The sequence below is a fragment of the Rhinolophus sinicus genome, chromosome 1, assembly GCF_057876585.1.
Source record: "Rhinolophus sinicus isolate RSI-liver-muscle chromosome 1, RSI-T2T, whole genome shotgun sequence".
Lineage (NCBI taxonomy): Eukaryota > Metazoa > Chordata > Mammalia > Chiroptera > Rhinolophidae > Rhinolophus > Rhinolophus sinicus.
Window position 1 is genome coordinate 36,708,876 of NC_142501.1, and position 5,723 is coordinate 36,714,598.

At 38.9% G+C, this 5,723-nt stretch overlaps 1 pseudogene; it reads right to left on the reverse strand.

Annotated features, from left to right (window-relative positions):
* Positions 1–3,185: 3,185 nt before the first annotated feature.
* LOC109449730 (large ribosomal subunit protein eL19 pseudogene) lies at positions 3,186–3,760 on the reverse strand (annotated as a pseudogene).
* Positions 3,761–5,723: the final 1,963 nt, after the last annotated feature.

Consider the following 5,723-nt stretch of genomic DNA (forward strand, 5'->3'; position numbering starts at 1 on the left):
TGAGCATATTGTCTCTAAAATATAACTCGCTGACATTGATATATATGTACTTTAACTCATTCGTCCCAACTTTATTAGGTACATATGTCTGCAGTAGACACAAATGAAACATTCTACAACTAGGCTCCAAGCCAAAAACTAATTTATTCTTTAATGTGCTAGTGATTACTTGGTGGTTCCTTGAGCAGAGATGACAGGTCTGAGCTAATGGAGTTGTACTGTAAGTTAATATAAATCATGACAGAGCAATTAATTACAGAAACCACTGCAAATCCCTTTGTTAGTTTTCCCCATCACCAGAAGGATTTAATAATATTCATTTTGCTAAGTTCCAGTGACATTTACAAGTCTTAAACCATTTTTAATCAAATCAATATCACTGGCTGCTAAATTTAGTTGTGCTTCGCTTGCAAGTCCTGGAATACATCGATACTAATGTTTCCTACCTTCTGTTCAAATGAATCACACTGAATACCCATACTTCCTCTTCATTTGTTTACATTGAATAATTGGGATCTGGAAAAAAGTTAAGACCTAGAGAACCCTATCAGCAAGAATGAATTAGCAGGTAGAGGAGGAAATCCATAAATCAGTGATTACACATGCATCATTGTATCTTACGTACTTCATCAGTTTCCCCTATGGCCTCAAAAAATACTTCACAATCATGGAACTAGATTCACATTTCTGTAGACTTTTTCAAGTGTGGCAGCTTAAAAAAAGAAAGACAGGATTTAGGCACTGAAGCAATATGCTTTCATAACAAAAGAACATAACACCCGTTCAAACACCACCTCAGCTTAATCTCTGTGTGTTCTTTGTTCTTTAGACATCTCTTTTTAAAATTGAATAAGTAGAAATTAGTTGGTTGGATGGATGTAGAAACTCTAAATCATCTCTATAAAGAATAATAAACAATTCTTAATCAGGAATTGATTGCATTATAGATTTTTGGAACAAAATAACCTGCTGTTTCTGCATGGCAGTGTTGCTAGATCAATATCAAGCCCTTTTTTTGTTTTCTTTTTTTCCCTTGTAAAAGCTCTATCTCTGGAAAGAGTACAGCTCCCACAGCAATGTGCTTTCCACATATTCAGTAGAATGTTTGTGTGTTCTACCTTTTTTGCATAACTGCATATTTTATTGACTTTTTATTGACCTGCTTTTGACTTGATCTGTGACGTTCCTGAATCTGAGCCTTAAAATGTTAGGGAAGCATTCTCTCCAAAAAAGTCACTGTGGATGTGCTTTAATGTCTGTCATGCTTCTGGGTACTCAGCACTTTGTGCTTTCTGCTGTGATAATTTTTGTTCCTCTTTAGTTTCTGACCAGATTATAAGCTCCTGTAGGACAGGGACCTTGCTTTATCCTTTTTTCCCTCTACACTGTAGATACCTAGCAAGGACATTTTCACATGATACTGCTCAATACATGTTCAGTAGCCAGATGAACATATGCCACCCAGATGGGAGAGTGAGGAGGGTGTAAAACTCAAATTAGTTCATCAAATAACTTGTAAGAGCTGTAGAAGAATAGGTTGGATGCAGGAAAATATTGTTAACCTGGGGGGGATATTTTAGGCCTAACATTTACAGTGAAAATCAACTTAATGAAGGCTAGCAAGGAGACCAGCAACTGGGGGTAGCTTGATGGCCAGGGCATAAAAGCTAATGGTATTTTTGTATTTTTGTAAAAGTCTAGTCTCGAACATGCTTCCAGCCCTGGAAACTGTGAGGTAGTGCAAAGAGGTCTGAACTGAGAGTCAGGGTTTGTGAACCTATATGATTTCTGAGCTTTGTGATATTATATGAACCCAGTTATTGTTTTTGACCTTGGAGAAGGCACTTAAGCCTTTCTAAGACCAATTTCCTCAACTTTATAGTGGGGATAAGCAATGCCTATGTTACAGAGTTGTGAGGATTAGAAGAAATGGTATATATGAAATTGGCTAGTGCGGAGTAGTCACTGAGCCCTCCCCCCACAAGACCTGTGAGTGGCAACTCAGGCACGAAGGAGATAATTTAAACATTTTTAAGCTGTAGGACACAAACAGAAAAGATGAATGAGTAGCAGCTTTCTCTTTCTGTTATTTACTGTTGTGGGAGTCTGGTCAGTGTGAACCTTTCATTAAGTATGGGTCTTGGTTTCCTACAAGGAGGCCAAATTCCCTCTTTCTTTCAAATTAGTATAAAGTGTGTTGCTTTTTATGTGTGTCAAGATCAAGAGTTATGAACATCATCCCATTCAGCAAAGCAGGATGGGGAAGTTATTTTTCACATAACCAAGCCCTGGAGCCCTGCAGGTCCCCTTTCCGCATGGACTTTTTAGAAGAGTTTTTTCCTTGTTTACTTGAGACTGTATTCTGATACAATAGCTAAGGAGCGTACCTATAATTTTGGAAGGGGAAAGAATTGTTTATAAAGTTATAATATTTGTCTAGTAAGATTTAGTGGTATATAATATTCCCATGTTTAAGGAGCCAGAATCAAGTTTGTAAATTGTTTTTCAACAAAATACAAGACCTGGAGCAAAATGATTTCTACTAATATTACTATTATCCCTATTTTTATTGAGTACTTACAATGACTGTTGTAAAATTTTCTCATATATTAATGCTTTTATCCTCATAGCCGTACTCTGAGGTAGAGACTATAATTAGGGAATCTGAGGGACATTTAATAAGTAACAGGGCTGTGATTTGAGCATAAGCAGTTTCACTCCAGAATCTGTGCGTTTTGTGAAAAAAGGCCCAAGTACTTGAGTTTGGAGATCCAGGTTCCAATTTGAAATCTTTGCCTAAATAGTTGCATAACCCTGTGAGTCCCTCTATTTCTCTTTGCCTCAGTTATTTCAACTGGACTATGAGAATAACAACTATTAACTTGAAAATTTTTGGTCTTCACATGGCACGGTGAAAAGACAAAAGAAATTAGACTCCAAATGTTACTCTCATCTCTTGAGTAATGTTAAGGGGAATCTAAGTCATTACCCAGGGTGGTATTTGAAAATCTCACCTTCATATTCTCACCCACACCTCTCCCATCCTGCCTATGTCCCAGAGCATCACTCTCTTATCTCCTCACTTTTTTTTTTTTTTTTTTTGAGACACATAAAGTTTGGTTTTATTGAATGACTGATCTATGTAACTGAGAAGGCCATTGTGTACAGACAAGAGATGGGGAGCTTTATTTCTTGGACTCTTCCTTCTTGGACAGAGTCTCAATGATTTCCTTCTTCTTGGCCTGAAGCTGTTCTTCACAGCACTTGCGTACTTAGACCTGCAGTCCTCAGTCTGGTCATCCAGGAGCATTTGCGAGCCTTGTCTCCTTTCAGCTTGTGGATGTGTTCCATGAGAACCTGCTTGTTTTTGAACACGTTCCCCTTCATTTTCATGTACAGGCTGTGATCCACGTGGCGGTCAATCTTAGATTCACAGTATCTCCTGTGCAGCCAGCGCAGACTTCTCATCCTCCTCATCCAGGTTACCTTCTCGGGTATTTGAGCATTGGCGGTACTCTTTTGCTCACCTATGCCAATATGCCTGCCCGTTGGCAGGCCCAGGTGTTCTGCAGGCATCAAGCCTGGGAATGGACAGTCACAGGCTTCCAGATGATCAACCCATTTTGATCAGCTTCTGGATCTGCTAATAGGGGTTGGCACTGGCGACCTCAGTGGTCTCATTGCAGTCCAAGCAGATCTTCTTTTTGCCAGAGCACAGGACACTGGAGATGAGCCTCTTCTGAAGCCTGAGCATACTCATCGCTGTGGCAGTAGCCGTGACAGAAAAGCTCATAACCTGGCTCTGGAATCTGCCCCCTAGCTTGTCGCTTAACTCTGGAGTGAGGTACTGATCTTTGTTCTTTTCCCTGTCGCCCTTTCCTCGACTACCTTCTGTCTCAGTGACTTTCTACACATTCTCCCAATTCTTTTTCACAAAAGTACATAAACAGAAACCTAGACCTTTTCTTTTGGGTGAGACAGGGGGAGAAGCTAAGTGCACAAAGAGAAAGCTTTCTGAATAGTTGAGAGTGGGAGGTGGGCAGTGGATATTAGATGGAGGGCTGATGTTATCTTCCAGTCCTGTGGAGGATTATGTAAAGAATTGAGGAAGGAATAGCAGTAAGTCTTACAAATAAGGGTCAGGTTTTATTATGTGTCCCCGACAAGCACAATTTCTTCCCTGCTCTTCAACACGCTACGTAATTAGAGTGACGAGGGTGTGGTAGGCGATCATACCCAGACTGGACTGTCATCTTCTTGAGGGTAAGGATTATTTCTTCCTCACTGCTGTATCTACAGGGCCCAGTACGGTGTTGGCAGACAGCAGGCACTCTATAAACATTTGAAAGGATAAATAAAGAAAGATAGAAACTCAGAGATGGGCCTGCTGAATTTGAATTTTCATCCTAACAACTGACCTTTCCATCCCGTGAAGTGAGCTATTTAACAACATTCTCTAGCATATAGATTATCACTATGGCATTCATTCTTCCTCCATCTGTTGAGGAATTTCAAAGTCACATGAGGAGGCCTTTGGTATATTCGCTACACATGGTGTATATGGTATTTTATTTAAAAAGACTATAATCATCTCCCCTAGATGTGGCAAACATCATACAAAAAAAAAAGAAACTTAATTTGGAGATTGCTTCCTATTTTTGTTTTCCCCTTTGACGAAATATATTTAAATAGACAATATTAATTCAGTTACCTGACGCACGTAAAACCTAGCAGTATTCAATATCTGGCTTGTTTGCTTTTATTCTTAAAGAATCTGAAGGGAGTTGACATTTTGTTTCATTCATTCACAGTCTCTTTTTTCATATCTAATGAACACACTCTACAACAATGGTCCTCAGATCTTCACCATCTGCAGGGGATGGCATACAGGTCATAGGCTAAGAACAACACCACGTCAGTATTGAATAAAAAAGTGAAACTTCAAAGGCAGAGCTGACTATGAGGTCTATGCTTTCAAGACCTCGTAGCTAGTTCCTCCTGTTTATTATTTTTTGTTTGGTTGGAAGATAATGTAGTATGTCATTCCATGGTCCATGACCTGTGGTCAGTTCCCTATGGAGGAGGCAGATCGGAGAATATTTTTGTGAGCATCTTTGTCCTAGTTGGGAAATAATAAAAACAAGAAGATGGGCACAAAAGATGTCTGAGGAGAGGGAACAAAGTCTTTTATTATTGACGAAGATGATGTTGGGGGCTCAGCCAAGAGTCTTTTTATCTGGATGGTGATAATCATAATGATTCTCTCTGTAAATAATGTAGGCAAGAGGGAGATTTTTGTTAGTTTGCTTCTCTCTGCCTAGTCAATTGCACTCTATTTTCCCTCATCATTGTGGCAGAAGAGTCAGACTCTTCAGACTCACACTGCCATGATAAGAGTACATTTCTACGTCTGAATAACCCCTGCTTCAACTTTTTAAAGTGTTGAGCTAGTGCATTAAGTCTTAATGGAAAAATTTTCTCCTAATATAGGACCTCTCTGGGCTATGAATAATTAATGTCAATTTATAGCTCAAGGGATGTGGCAGAGGAATCAATATGGTAAATTAACATCCACCTCCCGCCCACCCAACAACAAAAATCTTTTTTTTCGGTATAATTAAGCTTCAGAAAGGCCTATCCCCTCTTTTAGAAAATCTTACATATAATTAACATTAATTTTATTTTTATTGCATTTTACAGTTTATTAAATATTATTCTTAAGA